This window comes from Thalassophryne amazonica, chromosome 1, assembly GCF_902500255.1.
Source record: "Thalassophryne amazonica chromosome 1, fThaAma1.1, whole genome shotgun sequence".
Taxonomy (NCBI): Eukaryota; Metazoa; Chordata; class Actinopteri; order Batrachoidiformes; family Batrachoididae; genus Thalassophryne; species Thalassophryne amazonica.
This window is the reverse complement of record NC_047103.1, coordinates 23,510,949-23,531,447: the sequence shown is the minus strand read 5'-3', so window position 1 is coordinate 23,531,447 and position 20,499 is coordinate 23,510,949. Positions and strand designations below refer to the sequence as shown.

The 20,499-nt window shown below is 38.3% G+C and overlaps 1 protein-coding gene across 3 annotated transcripts in view; it reads right to left on the bottom strand.

The window, feature by feature from the left end:
• The window catches only part of fam49bb (family with sequence similarity 49 member Bb), a 96,791-nt gene that overhangs the window by 50,446 nt on the left and 25,846 nt on the right, over positions 1–20,499 (bottom strand). For all 3 annotated transcript variants that reach the window (XR_004559710.1, XR_004559711.1, XM_034167284.1), the window contains exon 2: positions 15,180–15,272. The gene's annotated coding sequence lies outside the window, so the exon portion shown is untranslated. The remainder of the gene's footprint in view (positions 1–15,179; positions 15,273–20,499) is intronic.

Here is a 20,499-nt window from a genome sequence, read left to right as displayed (position 1 = left end):
AGTGCAGAATAAGAGGGCTTCTTAAAGAAAAATTAACAGGTCTGTGAGAGCCAGAATTCTTGCTGGTTGGTAGGGTGTCAAATACAACCCCTGGCAAAAATTATGGAATCACCAGCCTCCGAGGATGTTCATTCAGTTGTTTAATTTTGTAGAAAAAATGCAGATCACAGACATGACACAAAACTAAAGTCATTTCAAATGGCAACTTTCTGGCTTTAAGAAACACTATAAGAAATCAGGGGAAAAAAAAAATTGTGGCAGTCAGTAACGGTTACTTTTTTAGACCAAGTAGAGGAAATATGGAATCACTCAATTCTGAGGAAAAAATTATGGAATCATGAAAAACAAAAGAACGCTCCAATACATCACTAGTATTTTGTTGCACCACCTCTGGCTTTTATAACAGCTTGTTGCCAGATCAGCTTTGCAAGTTGGAGCCTTGTCGTGGACCATTTTCTTCAACTTCCACCAAAGATTTTCAATTGGATTAAGATTGGGACTATTTGCAGGCCATGACATTGACCCTATGTGTCTTTTTGCAAGGAATGTTTTCACAGTTTTTGCTCTATGGCAAGATGCATTATCATCTTGAAAAATGATTTCATCATCCCCAAACATCCTTTCAATTGATGGGATAAGAAAAGTGTCCAAAATATCAACGTAAACTTGTGCATTTATTGATGATGTAATGACAGCCATCTCCCTAGTGCCTTTACATGACATGCAGCCCCATATCATTAATGACTGTGGAAATTTACATGTTCTCTTCAGGCAGTCATCTTTATAAATCTCATTGGAACAGCACCAAACAAAAGTTCCAGCATCATCACCTTGCCCAATGCAGATTCGAGATTCATCACTGAATATGACTTTCATCCAGTCATCCACAGTCCACGATTGCTTTTCCTTAGCCCATTGTAACCTTGTTTTTTTTCTGTTTAGGTGTTAATGATGGCTTTCGTTTAGCTTTTCTGTATGTAAGTCCCATTTCCTTTAGGTGGTTTTTTAAAGTTCGGTCACAGATTTGACCTCAGTTTCCTCCCATTCGTTCCTCATTTGTTTTGTTGTGCATTTTAGATTTTTGAGACATATTGCTTTAAGTTTTCTATCTTGACACTTTGATGTCTTCCTTGGTCTACCAGTATGTTTGCCTTTAACAACCTTCCATTGTTGTTTGTATTTGGTCCAGAGTTTAGACACAGCTGACTGAACAACCAACATCTTTTGCAACACTGCGTGATGATTTACCCTCTTTTAAGAGTTTGATAATCCGCTCCTTTGTTTCAGTTGACATCTCTCGTGTTGGAGCCATGATTCATGTCAGTCCACTTGGTGCAACAGCTCTCCAAGGTGTGATCACTCCTTTTTAGATGCAGACTAACGAGCAGATCTGATTTGATGCAGGTGTTAGTTTTGGGGATGAAAATTTACAGGGTGATTCCATAATTTATTCCTCAGAATTGAATGAGTCCATATTTTTTTCCCTCTGCTTGGTCTAAAAAAAGTAACCGTTACTGACTGCCACAATTTGTTTTCTTGATTTCTTAGTGTTTCTTAAAGCCAGAAAGTTGCCATTTGAAATGACTTTAGTTTTGTGTCATGTCTGTGATCTGCTTTTTTTCTACAAAATTAAAACAACTGAATGAACATCCTCTGAGGCCAGTGATTCCATAGTTTTTGCCAGGGGTTGTACTTATTTTATGCAATAAAATGCAAATTAATTATTTAAAAATCATACAACGTAATTTTCTGGATTTTTTTTTTTTTAGATTCTGTCTCTCACAGTTGAAGTGTACCTACGATAAAAATTACAGACCTCTCCATTCTTTGTAGGTGGGAAAACCTGCAAAACTGACAGGGGGTCAAATACTTATTTTCCCCACTGTACATGTCTTTAGTAAAGCAAATTACTGAAATTGCAAAACCATTAGCACATATTTTCAATAAATCATTTCAAACTGGAATTGTTCCTAACTGTACCAAAGTGGTAAAAGTGATACCTTTATTTAAATCTGGTAGCAAGCATCTTTTTTAGTAATTACAGGCCTGTGTCTCTATTGTCACAATTTTCAAAGATACTGGAAAAACTTTATAATAACAGATTGGATACATTTATAGAACAATACAACTTGCTTAATGAAAGTCAATATAGTTTTAGAGTGAAAAGATCCACTGCACTGGCACTGCTCGATTCAACAGAAGAAATCAATAAACATATAGATCAAAGGGAAATAGTAGCAGGTTTATTCATTGACCTAAGAAAGGCTTTTGATACAATAGATCACAACATATTTCAGAAGATGGAACTGTATGGGATCAGTGGCGTGGATCTGAACTGGATTAAAAGTTACTTACAAAACCGGAAGCAGTTTGTTAAACTCGGGGACTACTGTTCTTCATATCTGGACATCATTTGTGGGCTTCCCCAGGTTGGGACCAAAATGATTTATTTTGTACATCAATGATTTATGCAAGTTTAAGTTTAAGTTTCAGATGTGTTTATAGCAGTTCTCTTTGCAGATGATACAAACCTGTTTTGTTCAGGAGAAAATCTGATTTAGAAATTGAAATGATAAAGTTAAAGAGATGGTTTGATATTAATAAATTATCACTAAATTTGTCTAAAACTAAAATAATGTTATTTGGAAATTATAAAAAAGACATACAAATTCAGTTAAATATACAAGGGGTAAACACAGAACGGGTCAAAGAATAAGTTTTTAGGCGTCATTATTGATGAAAGAATTAACTGGAAAGCTCATATTCGAAAGAAACTATCAAAAAGTAATGCAGTGTTAAATAAAGCAAAGCATGTTCTTGATTGCAAAGCACGACATACTCTGTACTGTTCATTGGTTGCACCCTATCTGAATCACTGTGCTGAAGTTTGGGGCAACAATTATAAAACTACAATGCAACCATTATTCATTCTCCAAAAAAGAGCATTAGGAACAATTCACAACGCAGGTTATTGGGACCACACCAACCCATTGTTCATTAAATCTAAAATATTTAAACGCCACGATATGATTGCGTTTAAGACTATTCAGTTAAAGTATAAAGTGAAAAATAAGCAACTACCCTTTAGAGTTCAAGAATTTTTCACACAGAGAGAAAGAGAGAGGGAAAATATAATCTAAGGGGCTTGTATTATTTTAAAATTGCAGGGGCTCGGACGACCAGGAAAGGTTTCTGTGTCTCCATTTGTGGCCCTAAAATATGGAATAAACTGACGGAGGAACTCAAGTGATGTCCAAATATTATTCAGTTTAAATATCAATATAAATAAATGATGTTCTCTCGATATGTGACTGATGAAGAAAAATGAGTTTGTGTCCTATGAGTTGCAGTGATTGAGCAGTTGAAATAGGGAGTGGGAATAAATGGGTTTTTTGCTTCCCCCCACTCCTTTTGGACTGGACTTAACTGGATGGATGTATAATTTTTTTTTTTTTTTTTTAAATATATGTATGTAAATTTTTATTTCTTTGGTTAATGGGGTAGGCATCTACAACCCCTGGAAAAAATTATGGAATCACCGGCCTCGGAGGATGTTCATTCAGTTGTTTAATTTTGTAGAAAAAAAGCAGATCACAGACATGACACAAAACTAAAGTCATTTCAAATGGCAACTTTCTGGCTTTAAGAAACACTATAAGAAATCAAGAAAAAAAGATTGTGGCAGTCAGTAACGGTTACTTTTTTAGACCAAGCAGAGGAAAAAAATATGGACTCACTCAATTCTGAGGAATAAATTATGGAATCACCCTGTAAATTTTCATCCCCAAAACTAACACCTGCATCAAATCACATCTGCTTGTTAGTCTGCATCTAAAAAGGAGTGATCACACCTTGGAGAGCTGTTGCATCAAGTGGACTGACATGAATCATGGCTTTAACACGAGAGATGTCAGTTGAAACAAAGGAGAGGATTATCAAACTCTTAAAAGAGGGTAAATCATCACGCAATGTTGCAAAAGATGTTGGTTGTTCACAGTCAGCTGTGTCTAAACTCTGGACCAAATACAAACATGGGAAGGTTGTTAAAGGCAAACATACTGGTAGACCAAGGAAGACATCAAAGCGTCAAGACAGAAAACTTAAAGCAATATGTCTCAAAAATTGCACGAAAATGCACAACAAAACAAATGAGGAACGAATGGGAGGAAACTGGAGTCAATGTCTGTGACCGAACTGTAAGAAACCGCCTAAAGGAAATGGGATTTATATACAGAAAAGCTAAATGAAAGCCATCATTAACATGTTTAAAATGAATAACACCAGACCAAAGAGCACTGACCAAGTGGTGAATTTAAACAACTGTATGGGAGGACAGACAACAAAATCACTAAGATTTCTGGAAGTCAAATGACATTTCTGCAACAAACTGCATGTTCAATCAATCAATCAATCAATCAATTTTTTTATATAGCGCCAAATCACAACAAACAGTTGCCCCAAGGCGCTTTATATTGTAAGGCAAGGCCATACAATAATTATGTAAAACCCCAACGGTCAAAACGACCCCCTGTGAGCAAGCACTTGGCTACAGTGGGAAGGAAAAACTCCCTTTTAACAGGAAGAAACCTCCAGCAGAACCAGGCTCAGGGAGGGGCAGTCTTCTGCTGGGACTGGTTGGGGCTGAGGGAGAGAACCAGGAAAAAGACATGCTGTGGAGGGGAGCAGAGATCAATCACTAATGATTAAATGCAGAGTGGTGCATACAGAGCAAAAAGAGAAAGAAACAGTGCATCATGGGAACCCCCCAGCAGTCTACGTCTATAGCAGCATAACTAAGGGATGGTTCAGGGTCACCTGATCCAGCCCTAACTATAAGCTTTAGCAAAAAGGAAAGTTTTAAGCCTAATCTTAAAAGTAGAGAGGGTGTCTGTCTCCCTGATCTGAATTGGGAGCTGGTTCCACAGGAGAGGAGCCTGAAAGCTGAAGGCTCTGCCTCCCATTCTACTCTTACAAACCCTAGGAACTACAAGTAAGCCTGCAGTCTGAGAGCGAAGCGCTCTATTGGGGTGATATGGTACTATGAGGTCCCTAAGATAAGATGGGACCTGATTATTCAAAACCTTATAAGTAAGAAGAAGAACTTTAAATTCTATTCTAGAATTAACAGGAAGCCAATGAAGAGAGGCCAATATGGGTGAGATATGCTCTCTCCTTCTAGTCCCCGTCAGTACTCTAGCTGCAGCATTTTGAATTAACTGAAGGCTTTTTAGGGAACTTTTAGGACAACCTGATAATAATGAATTACAATAGTCCAGCCTAGAGGAAATAAATGCATGAATTAGTTTTTCAGCATCACTCTGAGACAAGACCTTTCTGATTTTAGAGATATTGCGTAAATGCAAAAAAGCAGTCCTACATATTTGTTTAATATGCGCTTTGAATGACATATCCTGATCAAAAATGACTCCAAGATGTTAACACACAAATACATTAATAAAGTCAATATGCACACATACAGGGGTGGGGAAAAAAAAAACAAAAACAAAACCATATCCCATGTGCTACTCTTGGGAGTACATCACAACAACCCTACACTGATGTAAATAATATATAAATAAGCTAACAATGGGAGGTTTCAGCTGACAAACCACTTTATATATTACATCCCCGCAAACAGGTCTCGACTTACATGTGAAGGAGAAACATTCACGGCAGGTCACCAGCAAAGTAACCATTTCTTTGAAATAAAAATCAGGGCATTAACAATTCAGTGTATCGTATGGGTCTATATCTGACAATAACCAAGCCAAGCACAACCAGAATACTTCAGAGAATGACAAGACCATAGACAACATTGAGAATGTGGTTGATGTTTTTAACAAATTCTTTATAAGTGTAGGTCCAGAATCCGCACCTAAAAACAAGGAACCAGAGGGTGGGGCTGATAGTATTATGGGGAACAGAAATCCAAGCACAATCTTTCTAGAAGCAGCTGATGAAAAAGACATCACAGAGATAGCAAGAAATATTAAAAGATAAAACATCCACCGATTGGAATGACAGACATGAATACAGTAAAAACAAATTATTGAAGGAATTGCAAAGCCAGTAACCCACATTTGCAACCTGTCTTTTCAATCTGGTGAATTCCCCCCCAAAAATGAAAACAGCAAAAGTAATACAAAAAAGTAAATGTATGGAGAAAAACATGACATAAAACATAATGATATCAGGTGAGATATGTTGGTCATGTGATCACTGATACGCTGAGTGGTGATGAGGATATTTTTCGTCAGTGTCGTACGCTGTATGTCAGAGCAAACACATTAGTTCGAAAATTTGGCTACTGCTCCGACGAAGTGAAGCTGGCTTTGTTTAAAGCATTTTGTACACCTTTGTATACTGTACATTTGTGGATAAACTATAAGAAAGCGAGCCTTCGGAGACTACAAGTGGCTTATAATGACTCTTTGCGAATTTTACTAAAAAGGCCTCGATGTCCCAGTGCCACGGAAATGTTTGTGACGGCACGTGTGAACACTCTTCAAGCCATCTTAAGAATGATGATGTTTAGGTTCATCTTTCGTTTAAATAATTCTGATAATAAGATTGTTCTTAAACTGATTAACATTTCTTACAGTGCCACACGGTATACGTCACAGATTTGGAAACACTGGTATAAGTGTCTTTTATTCAAGGGTGTTTAATGTCCCTATTTTATTTATTTATTTTTATATTTTTCGTTGTTGTTGTATGTATGGTGTTTTGCTTCTTTTATCTGGACCTTGAGTCTGTAATAAAGTATCTATCTATCTATCTAATACCATTGTTTAAATCTGGAAATGGACACCATTTCACGAACTAAAGACCTTTTTCTTTGCTCTCCCAATTCTCCAAAATATTTGAAAAACTTTATGACAGACTGGACAAACTTACTGAATAAACATCTGCTGACCAAGAACCAATATGGATTCTGAGCACATAGATCAACATCATTGGCAGTCATGCAACAAATAGAGGAAATCACAATTTACTTTGACAACAGAAAACCTGCTTTGGGTGTATTCATTGTTTTAAGTAAAGCTTTTGACACAAATGATCATAATATACTATTAGACAAAATGGAAAGGTATGGTATTAGAAGGATTGGCTTGAGCTGGCTGAAGAAACAGGAAAGAGCATGTACAAATGGGTGAGCACAAATCACAACATATGATTATCACTTGTGGGGTACCACAAGGGCCAATATTAGGACCCAAGCTGTTTATTTTATACATAAACCAGCTGGGGTACCCGGCGCTGCCCGGGTTAACCTGTTTTAGACATAAGCCAAATGCCAATCATTTTAATCAAACAATTGCCCAACATTTGTTTTTGTAATGCTGATGTCTTATAAATATAATAGTTAATGGGCTAAAGTTTGCCCAGCAGAACTATGAGGTGGACTCCCCAAACTAAGTGGAAATACTTGGGTAAAAGACAAACATATTTGAAGTCCTTCATGCAGACTGTTTTGCAATCAAATTTATAACAAAATTACACACAAAAGGTAGGTAACAGTAAATGTAAATATCAATGAATCAAAACTGAGGTAATGGTGTATTTCACCGTTTTTACATTGCAATTTTACAAACATAAAATGAATGTATTCGGACAGGAAGGCAAACTGGGTTGTACAGGACAGTCAGGTGCTTAACAGTTGAGAACATAAAGTAGCTGAAGAAAGGGATTAAATAGACAGAAATTTCCAGCACATACAGGTCTGGAAATTTGAATCTGCCTGGTCATACCCACGGCTGGCTATTATGGAGGTAATTTTCAGTTCAACTTTTTAAAAAACCAGTTTGTTCCCCATGTCATAAGGATTCAGAATATATATAGTTTTTAGGGCTACATATTATAGTTTGGGAGTTTATCCCGGACAGACAGACCTAGCCCATTATATTATATATATATATATATATATATATATATATATATATATATATATATATATATATATATAGATAGATAGATAGATAGATAGATAGATACTCAATGTTAAAGTACTAACTTCAAATTTCAAAAACGTGATCAAGACATTAATTATTAGCAACATAATTTTGTGAATTTAATGCAATCAGATTAAATAATAGGCAGAACTCACTTGAATTTCAAATTTCAATGAAGTGCCACACTTGACCAGCTGGAGGCAGTATTGACCCAGTTGGGATCACGGATTTACTGTGGCTGTGATCCACATTAATACAATGACCACACCTCTTCCTGCCTCTTGAGAAGAATCTATCCTGCATACATTTAAAAAAAAGGAAAAAAAAAAACAAAAAAAAACGGGAGGAGCTGTGCATCACGATTAATTTTTAATATATTTACTGTTCTCTCTCGCTCTGTACTGCCACAGGGTGTGTATTCCACGCTTACTGAAATAACTTACCATTCAGGCTATTTTTGTGAAATAGCCTGAAAGGATCTGAGTGTTTGTGCATCACACCAGCATGCCGTTAGCTGACACAGGCAAAACACAGATCTTTCTTGTGAATAACACGAAGGTAACGATCATATATGAACCACATCAGTAGTCAAAAGGAAGAGAGGAAGGAAAGGGGGGGAGCATTCAAGCAGCACAACTAAACCAGTGGAACATAGCTGTGAGTCATGGCAACAATTGCCTAGAAAATATACAGGAATAAGCAGCACACAAGGAAAAATGAGAGAAGCCTGAAGAGGGTGAATGTAAATAAAGTTGGAGGACAGAGTTATATTCAGGCATGAAAATTCCTTTTAAATCTGAATTGGTGCAAGACTGATGTCCTACCGCAGTGCCAAAGTATGTCATGTACCCATGACAACCGTTGTCATGGGTACAATGGTTCTCACCATCTTTTCAAAATGGCTGCTTTTGTTTTTTAAAGATAGTGCAGTCTTTAATTCCCAATTATCATGATCAATATAAGCACAGACTGCACCCCCCAAGATCCTCACATAAAGTTGTGATGGATGAAACAAATACATATTCATTTATTTTCTGCCACTTATCTGGGTCACGGTGGCAGTCGGCCAAGCAATAAGTAAACTGAAGCAAACAGCTCATAAATCAAGGAGAAAAAAAGAAGGAAAAAAAAAACTACTTGCAAAAAGATGAAAAGTTTTTTTGCCTCAGTTTGAAAAACATCATAACCAGACAGGGCACATGAGGGTTTTCTGTGTTTTAACCCCCTACCACCCACCTCATTTTGGCTTGTCAGTATCTCACAAATAAAAAGTGAGATTTCCTATCGATGGGACATATAGACTTAGAAGGGGTTAATGTATAATACAACAGCTTTTTCAGCAGTTAAACATGGAGGGCCTCAAGGTGTTATATTGGGCCCTTTGTCATTTTCTCCATACATGGCATCCCTTGATCAGATCATTTGCAGTTATGGACTAATTGACATAATTTTGCTAAGGATACTCAGCTTGCAAACCTGGAGGATCATTTGGCACAACTGAAAGTCACAATGTTTTATAACAACAACCTTTATTTAACCAGGTAGAAAACCCATTGAGAAGGAAACCTCTTTTACAAGGGTGACCTAGCCAAGAAAGGCACACATCATAATGGACAGGCTAACATCAACATGAGAACATTGGCAATAAATAAAATACAATCCTCTTGGTCATAATAACACTGTAACGATGTAAAGTCTCAAACAGATTAGAAACATAGGCATTCCATAAAAGAATGGCATTTGCGATTACTATGAAATTATTATTACTAAATGATATGTTAAGGTGCTGCTGCCAACAACATTGAAAACACTGAATGTTGTCATAACTGTTAAAGCCTTATAAACCATCTTGTACATGGCACTATCAGTATACTGGCCAGTTTCTCTCACTAATATAAGAAGACCATCTGTGGGTTGCAGGGCTCTCACTTACTGGCCAGTGTTCTTATGGAATAGCCGCCCACATACGATAAGCCAGCCAATCTCCAAACGCACTCACGAACCTTCGTGTATAATTATCCATTTTGTATTACTGGTTGCGCTCTACCAGATTTTTGGTTGATTTTGCTGCTTGTTTTAATTCCTCTCATTTTTGAAACGCAACTGATTCTGCAGAGGTTTTTTGTTTGTTTGTTTTAAAATCATGATTTATCAGTTTCTACACATTTTGATTTTGACACCAACACTGGCATGACAGCTAAAGCCTACACTGAAATATAACAGGCAAAGTGTTCTGATAGGAGGAAACTGATGCCAAATGAGGCTTCTGAGAAATACAATTTCAGCAGCATGTTTATTTATTAATAGTTACTTCATGCTTTCCCTTTTTTTTAGAAACTACAAACCACATTAAATGTAGCAGAAGGAGAAGTGACAGCGCATGTGTTATGTGCAGACACCGAGTAGTGACCCAGTGCCCTGTAGTAATATAAACACTGACTTTAGGCAACAGGATGCAGGAGCACCGACATTACTGGACTTTTTTGCACCCCAAAATGCACTTCATTTCCTCCACCACTGTTGCACGTACTCCCATAGCACATCCACACTAGAACAGGCAAAGGTACACTGCAGGCCATCTTATTTAAAGTGACATTTTATTAATGTGGACCAAATTAAATAACACCTTTACTTTTAAAAACCTTGCATCTCCTCATATTGCTGCTATATTCCATTCAGCTACTTTCAACAAAGAGAAATCAACTCAGGTGCAGTGGTGGGCACTAGAGGTGGGCGATACCGGGAATTTTGGTATTGATCCGATACCAAGTAAATACAGGCCCAGTATCGCCGATAGATACCGATACTTTTTCATATTTAAGCTTCACAGAGCCAAAATATCCAAAAGACCTAGGACAGAATTTCGCTAAACATTGTACGTGACAACAAAATACTTTATTATCACAATCAACATTTGTTTAAAAAAATATTACTCAACACAACTTAAAACTAAATCTCCTGAGGTAGAGGGCTGACAAACCACAATACAAGGGTGCACTGCTCCGTGTTGTTATGACACAGCACAGCGCTGCTCTGACAGAGAGTAGACTTTGATGAATCTGCGTGCGCAGCAGTCAGTGCGTGCGGGAGAGAAAAAAAAGCTTGAGTATCGATCTTTTTACACGAGAATCGTTCAATATCAATACCAGCATTGGTATCGATATTATCGATATTAGGATCGAGCCGCCCATCTCTAGTGGGCACAGTTCTGCTAATCTGGTAACCGCTAATTATCAAAGATAATGTTTTCATTATCAGATTAGCTTTTCAGATAACTTTGAAAACTGTTAACGGACTAATTATCTTCCGTTAAGTTTTGGTCTGATAATTTTTAGACCGCTAACATATTTTTGCAACGTGGTAAACAAAGCTGAATAGTTACAAACATCTATGAAATCTAAAATCAGTTAAGTACCTACCTGATAAATGTTTTATAGTAGATGCACAGTTCTATCCGCCGTAAACAGAGGAGAGCTGGTTCTAGAAGAAACCGCTCTATCCTCTGCAGGCAAAGAAGAACTGGTCACAAAATGAAGAAAAAAAAAAGGCTCATTTCTTCTGACCCCATACTGATACACTGGCAATATCACCCAAGTCATCCAGAGGCACACAGTTTTAACCTATGGTTATTTAATAAGTTATTTAAATTAACGTCAACGTCTGAAGTTTTATAAAGTGAAAATATCAGATATATGTTTTAGTTTTAAAGTAATGAACTCATTTTGAAGGTTTTAGTGTGGACATGCTGTGCCCAGGTGCATTATGGGTACCTCAGTACATTCACGACAGAAGAAATGCATTTGAGACGCTCTGATCAGGCTCCACACGGACAACAGCATTAAACTCTTTGTATATTGTGCCTAAAACTCACGTGAATATATTCTCTGGGTTTATAGATGTTGTTATTGTGTTTGTTTTATGTAAAAATGCCAGAAGAAGCTAAAGTTTCTTCTGCATTATTTTCCAATTGGAATCATTGCAATCAATTCCTGTTTGCTCTTTAACGTCTTTGTTCCAGAGTAATATATATATATATATATATATATATATATAGATAGATAGATAGATGTCTGAAATTCACTTTGTGTTTATTAAATTCCACGCATCATAAATGTAGCAGACAGATTATCTGGAATTTTGTTTTGGCAAGTTTTCACAGTCTATACTGCCATCTACTGGCCAGTAGTGTTCATGGCAGTATTGTGTCCAGTAGTTGGCAGTGTTCTATTTATTTTGATACCGGTTATATCAGACCGTTATCTAATTACAACTTGCCTTTTTTTTGAAAATGCCTTTTTTTTAAAAAAAAAAAAAAAAAAAAAAAAAAAGGCATATTTTACAAAAGCACATTTATCTGTACACCAACATACGACACACCTCGCATTAACGTGTTGGTTTACATAGAATGAATGAGTCAACCAATCAGTGTTAGCGGAGGCACATTTTACCCATAATCCTTTGCCATCTGTCTGTGTTTGTTACAAAACTTCAGAATTAGTGCATTATTCAACATTAAAAGATATGTTATATTTTAACTTTGTACAAATGACAGAATTGACATTAATGGAGTTATTCTATCAGTATCAATTTTATTTATAAACCAAACCATAAGTCAGCACTGCTTTATTTTCCAAGACCTCCGCCTCACAACAACACTGTTATTGAGTAGTGAGTTGAGTTTCGCTGCTCCTCTCAACTGCTTCACTGCTGTAAGCTATGTAGTAAACAGGAGCTTCCAGCAGGGGGCAGGACACACAAAGACAGAAGTGCTGACATCGTTTGGGTCTGTAGTCACCTTTGATGCGACCAGAAACGAATGTGGTGTTAAAACTCAAAATCAGCTTGTTAGTAGTTGCAAGTGTACTGGAGACAATACTGGTAGTTATTGGTTATCTGTAGCTTCCGATAAATTTTTGGGTGGTTTATCGTTTTAGCTTTATAAAAGGTAACTTTTCAGTTAGGCGATTATCTGTTATCGAAGCTAATTTTTTGGTTAGCTGTGCCCACCACTGCTCAGGTGATTGCCGGCCGCTAGCTGGTGATCACCTGAGTATTTTCTCTGCTTTCCTGTTGCTTAAGGCTGATAAATTATATCTTAGGAGTAGTTTTTCTGGCCAATTGATTCTGCTTTCTTTTCTCTATATCCAAGGTGCAGATGATGTCGCTGGATTTGATGACTGCATATTCTCTGAAACATACGTGAAAGTGGAATGGACTCCACCACGGGAACAGGCCCACTGAATAGCATCACTGCTGGATAACCCCTGCCTCTGGACTGGATGCCCGCATGGACTTCTCATGAAATGCATCTTCTTTTGTTGCATTACATTCTCTTTTGTAAAACTGTTCTGCAAAATCTTGTAATTGTTAGAATGGCCTAAGCAGGGTGTCACCCCTTCAAGTCTGGTCTGCTTGAGGTTTCTTCCTCAAATCATCAGAGGGAGTTTTTCCTTACCACTGTCACCTGTGTGCTTGCTCTAGGGCTTGGTAAGATTAGACCTAACTTGAGTGAAGTGCCTTGAGGCAGCTCTGTTGTGATTTGGCGCTATATAAACTAAATATTTTGAATAGAATCTCGAGGCAGACTGTATTTCTACAATTTTAAAATTGAATTTTATGACTAACCACCCGACCTTTTTAAATTTATTAAATGCCACACTGTGTTTGGAACAGAACACAAACATAATAAAAACGAAGTAACTCCCGTCGGCTGCTCCCTTGTTTGCACTTGGGGTTGCCACAGCAAATCCGAGGTGGATCTGCATGTTGAATTGGCACAAGTTTTACACCGGATGCCCTTCCTGACGCAACTCCACATTACATGGAGAAATGTGGCAGGGGTGAGGTTTGAACCAGGAACCTTTCACAGTGAAACCAAGCACACTAATCACTTGGCCACCACCCCTGCTAGAGCACAAAAGTAATAACCTTTTGATTAATACAACTGCCACAAAAATAATAACATAGTAGCATTTATTTACTTTCTTGAAATCAGCAGTTTCTCAACCATCCAGCCAGTCTAAAGGGGACCAAAAGCTCCCACTGCTAATTTGAGAGGAGATAATGTTACACCATTTATTGGTCTACACAATATTTAGTAAACCTAAAATGGCTGCCAAGATGGTTCACATTATGAAGACATTCCAAAACGCTTCCTCCTAATTTTATTTTATTTTGTGTGTGTGGGGGGGGGGGGGGGGGGGAATTAAGTTAATTTAATATTGAGATCTCAAGTTGTATTTGAGATATAAGCAACAACTTTGAGGTCCTGAATCAAGATCATGTGTGTCTCTTGCAGTGTTGGTGGACTTGCATTAAAAAGAGAACAACTCCCCCCCCCAACAAAACAAAACAAAAACATGCACATCTCAAAATGCCAAATTATCATCATTTTGAAGGTCAAGATCAAAACAAAGTGTGACGTGTAAAAATACAGGGGCCTTCTCTCTCCATAATCGCTTTTGTATCTGTAGTGATCTGGGAGCACTCACGGTCTGGAGATTTCATGGCAAATGACAGCCCAACTTCAATTTTATGACACACGCGTATAATATGGTGCAGCAGGAACTTAAATGAGGCGGTCAGACTACAGTCACATGTTGTAGAAAAACAGTCCTTGGGTCATCGAAGAGATTATTCCATTTGGAGGCAGACCCTGATGTGAATCAAATCTTCACTTTTTTCCAATTCCTGGACTTTCCAGATGTGGCCTCATAACATCATAAAGCTCTGTAAGTAGCATGGTAACAGAAAATCTCATTCTGCATTATGATGTCACAAAGACCAACAGATCCAACTTTAAAAAACAAAGTCTGTCAGTCAGTGGAGGCAACAACGGCTGGCCAATATTAGTCCAGAGGTATGCACTCTGGCATGGAGCTTGAGAGGTGCTGCAAGGAGGAATGAGCAAAACTGCAGCAAAGATAGGTGCACCAACCTTGTGGCATCAGATTCAAGATGGGAGACTGGATTTGCTGCCAAAGGTGCATGAACAAAGTATTGAGCAAAGGGTGTAAATACTTCATGTATCATGAATCTATCTATTCATACTATCATGTCAGATGGGAACTGGTGTACTTCCCATAAGGTTCCTGTCATGTAAGATCAGAGACACAAGCAGAACATTAGAGTGAAAAATATGAAATAATTGAAAAGTCAAAAGATAATTTGTAACATCAAGACAGCACCAGGTTTCACATGTGAAAGGTCTTTGGAATGAAGTCTTACCAGCAGTGGAGCTGTGCGGCTGTTAGTCAGGAGCAGGGAGGCCCAGCCTGGCAGGTGGCGCCGGGGTAGCAGTCCTCCAGCTGAGGTCAGCCGCTGAAACAAAACCAGATAACAGTTTTAAGTTCCTTCATAAATGACAATTAACAAAAAAAACTAGAAGCAAAAAAGTAGTTATGTTCTATCCTTGTGAAACATTGGCAACTTACAGAGGTTTTGCAAAAAATGGAACATGCGCGTGCACACACACACACACACACACACACACACACACCACTTCCTATTGTGAAACACTTCCTCTGATTGAGTTAGACTTCAGCTTTCTACAAGGCTGCCTGCTTCCTTCTCTAAATGCTTCAACAATTTAACGTAAAACCATTTCAAGCAAAAACACTACACAAGCACTTTGACACCAAAGAGTCAACCCATGAGAGTTGGCATGAGCCAAGCTCATTTGAGAAATTGTGGGGGTGCAGGAGACGAGATGAGCAGACGTTTAGGACCAAAGCACTTTCATCCTCACAGACCTGCATGCAAATACACTGCAGTAGTGTGGAAGTGACGGCCAAGCGTGAGTGTGATCCGACTTCCAACCCACATAAAAAAAAAAAAAAACAATGAGCTGGGGGGGGACCAAACAGTGCGTGTAGCATGATCAACTAAGACACTGTGAATAGAAGGCAGAAAGAGCCAAACGACAAGGTAATTATTTAGAGAGCAGACCAGCAGTCTGAAAACGTGGGAAAAAAAAAAAAGAAGTTGTCAACGCTGTAAAATTTAAGCTTCAAAACTTTAAACAAATCAGTCTTTGTATTTCGACTGATGCTGGTAGATCATATCTTCATTGTATGATCCTGTCTCATATTGAATATTGCTGCACAATATGGTCATTTGCTGGTATGACAGTACTAAAACCTTTAGAGCAACTTTATAAAATAGCCATCAAAGTGTTTGCCAAAAAGCCATATTCCACTCATTACTGTGAAATTCTAGAGAAATACCATCTTTTAAGTTTTAACAACTTCATAATGTTTAAGCATGCTTGTCTCATTTACAAAACTCTCCATGGCCTAGCCCCTCCTCCTCTGGAGGAATTCATTGGACAGAGAGAGCATAACCTCAGGCGGAGGTCTGCTTCTAGAGGGGACTATGAGGTGCCCTTCAGACGAACTGCCATGGGACAAAACACCATTTCTGTGAAGGGTTGTACAAACTGGAACAGCCTTCCAACAACTATACGAGACTTTACCACACTGAGTGCTTTTAAAAATGAGCTTAAAAATGGCTCAAAAACAATCAAACTTGTCAACACAGGTGAGATGTATTGTACACAATTCCACGGTTTGTATTTATTCATTTGTTGTCATTATTGTTTGTTGTTGTGTGTCTGAGGACTACAGAGGGAAAGTAGCTTTTAGCTAAATCTGGCATGTTTGGGTGATTCTTTAACTACGGGCACTATTGGCCTTGTAAATGTAATTTCCACCACACCATTGCCTTACAATATAAAGCACCTTGGGGCAACTGTTTGTTGTGATTTGGCGCTATATACATGTGCTCTGATGTCACTGTTTATCTCCATAGAAACTACCCAAACAATCTTTCATACAAACTGTTTAAAGGGACAGTGTTGTGGTGGAAATTACGGCAATAGTGTGGGACAACTACATTTTGTTTAAAAAAATCACAACAGTTGTATGACATTGAATACCCCAATTATGTTTTGATTATTTTACTGATATTTTATTCAGAGATATTTTAAAACATTAGAAAAACGTTTCTTTACCATTCATTTTTATCATTGAAGATCAAAAGTCTGGGTGTGGGACAAGCACAAAATGGCAATATTTGCATATAATGATGCTGAAAAAAGGTGAAAAAGTCATCATAGACTACTAGAACAAATTTCTTAACACACTTTCATTGTAACGATAACTATAAAAGTGTGAAATTTCCCCTTTTTTCTGTTTTTCATACAATATGATCAAAGGACATAATAAGTGCCCGTAGTCTAAGAATCACCCATTTACACTATGGCATGAAAATGTACAAAGTGTTCATTAATGTGCATTGTCCTCATTAAATAGACAATAAAAAAAAAATATATATATATAAGATACCAGCACCAAGAATTGTTAGATATTTGAGTAAAAAAAAATAAACTGCATTTAGACAGCGCTTTTCCTTCTGCAGTAGTCCACATCCCAATGTCACCATGCTGCAATGCAAGGTGCTCAAATGCACAACAGGAGTGACTCAGGGATGAAGGACCTCATGATGATGGAGCAGCAACTTCATGTTCTGATGGACAATTTTCTCAGTCTGAAGCCTTGAATCTGAAAGAGGTAACACTTCATCGAGACACCACACCTACAGCCAGGGATCAAAAAAGTCAAGCAAAACTGCTTCTGCTTCTTTATGATGGAAATTTACGTTACAAAGGAACTTCGGATAACATAAAGCAGGCAACAACAAACAAACCTAGCTCCCAAAACTTCCATGTATCACAAGCTAAAACCAGATGGAAGAGAGAGAAAAAGAAAACCAAAAACACCACACCAATAGAGCAGCGCAGTCTCCTGTGTGATATCACAGGATTTGACCACTTCCCAAACACAACATAACTTTACAGGGAAAATTTGTGTACAGTTTTGTTTTCGGCTGCAAATGATCAAAGCAGTTGCGAAAAGTGCAGGCTTTTTTCTTCATTTCCCAGTGGAAAATGGAAGACGAAGCAAACGGAAGAGGTCATGTCTGTAAGTATTAGCCTACACAGCCAGCCAAGGTAGCTGTGTTCTCTTGCCTGCACAACTGGGTCATAAACAAACCGCAATACATGTCCACTTTCCACCGCACTGTCACTTTTTCTTTGGATTTTCACTCTGTCGTGTAATTTCCCCAAGAACTCAAAGAGGGCTGTCCCCGGATGTAGGATTATTGCGCCATATTTTAACCCTTTAGCGCCCACCCTCAAACAAGACTGCGCTGCCCAATACACTACACCTGAGACCAGCCGAGCGCACAATCATTACAATAGTCACATTCTGACTATGTATTCAAGCTATTTCCCATCATGAATTGAGTACCAACAAGACTGGTTACAAATCATATATCAGAGAATTAGACAGCAATTTAAAGTGCCAGTTAGTTTGCTGAACATCTGACTTGTTCCAGGCTCTCAAATGCGAATTTCCACCATTCTGATTTGAACTAGTTTTAAGCGGTTCCATACAAAACACAAAGTGATTCATGATTTGATTCATGATTGGGCCAGACTGCGTAGGTTGGCAATACGTGCTACCGACAGAATCTGTCAACTTCAGGTGCACATTAATAATAAAAAAAACGTGTTCATTTCAACAAGAAGAGATAAAACTTGCATTAATATTCAGGTTGCCAAGTTAAATTCATACTGAATTTAACTCGGCAATGCGGTGAGCAAGAGATCAGAGCCGAGGACAGATTAGACTGTGTGTGTGTGTGGCGAAATTCCTCATTGGACTCAGTGGAGTCCCTGTGGAATTAAATTAGTTTTTCCACTTTGCACACAGATCAGTTACACAGAGCTGTGATGTTTGAACTCAGATGTTCAAATGAGCTGTGGAGCAGCTGGTCTTCAGTCCTTCCTCCTCTTCCAGGTGGATTTAATGACTGTAATGTGCAATTAAAAATTAATGATGTAACCAGACCCCGGCCTTCAGGTCCGTATACACCACAGTCTATGCATTACAGCTACCCTTATTAATAAAGACTTTTATAAAGGGCAGCTAGCAAACAGTTTCGGGTTTTCCATTAAGAGTAAGGGCTCTAATTTGATGGTGGATGCAAAAAAATGAGTTGCAGAGTCAGTTGCAAGTCCATTTGAGGCGTGGCTGAGCAAAAGTTGGTATTTAAGTGGTGGAAAATTCCAGCGGAAAAGGATTGAATTTACTGCATTTATCTATCGTGTGACTATAATATTAACCCATCAGAGTGAGGCCTGTTCTTTCCTTCTATCCTTAACATAGTATGCTATGTGCACAATGCTGTGGTAGTGGGGAAGCGGACACACGGGAAGCGATTTCTTTCGTTTTAATGAATCAGTGTCAATCTGTCAGGACAGCAGCCACCAAAGCTCTCCAAGGTAAGGTTTTGTATCCCCCCCATGAGTGTTAACTCTTAGTTCATTTAGTGATCATTTTCAATTCACTTTTATTGTGGGTCTATAAAAATATTTCAAAATTTGCCATCCTTAATTTGGAATAACTACTATAAAGTTTTAACATAATTCCCAGTCACACATTTTATCCATTCAGTAATTCCAGTTTTGCTTCCTTCATTGTGTTGTACAGTTTATCACTTAATGTCCATCACACAGCATCATCCATCGATCGCCCAGTGGATGTTAGCTGGTTAGTTGATGCTCACATGAAGGCGGGTGCAGCACAGTGACAAGCACACAACATCCCTGTGGTAAATTCAATCACAGCTGTTGTTCCATAATCCACCCAGCACATATCTATATTATGTAGGCAAACAACAAGTTGCTATATTTTCTGGAGTATAAGTTGCAGCTGTTAAAAAAAAAAAAGCCTCTTGAAAAGGAAAAACCCATATACACTCAAAAATATAAACGCAACACTTTTGGTTTTGCTCCCATTTTGTATGAGATGAACTCAAAGATCAAACTTTTTCCACATACACAATATCACCATTTCCCTCAAATATTGTTCACAAACCAGTCTAAATCTGTGATAGTGAGCACTTCTCCTTTGCTGAGATAATCCATCCCACCTCACAGGTGTGCCATATCAAGATGCTGATTAGACACCATGATTAGTGCACAGGTGTGCCTTAGACTGTCCACAATAAAAGGCCACTCTGAAAGGTGCAGTTTTGTTTTATTGGGGGGGGGGGGGGACCACCATTTGCCTCATGCAGTGCAACATATCTCCTTCGCATAGAGTTGATCAGGTTGTCAATTGTGGCCTGTGGAATGTTGGTCCACTCCTCTTCAATGGCTGTGCGAAGTTGCTGAATATTGGCAGGAACTGGTACACGCTGTCGTATACGCCGGTCCAGAGCATCCCAAACATGCTCAATGGGTGACATGTCCGGTGAGTATGCCGGCCATGCAAGAACTGGGACATTTTCAGCTTCCAAGAATTGTGTACAGATCCTTGCAACATGGGGCCGTGCATTATCCTGCTGCAACATGAGGTGATGTTCTTGGATGTATGGCACAACAATGGGCCTCAGGATCTCGTCACGGTATCTCTGTGCATTCAAAATGCCATCAATAAAATGCATCTGTGTTCTTCGTCCATAACAGACGGCTGCCCAT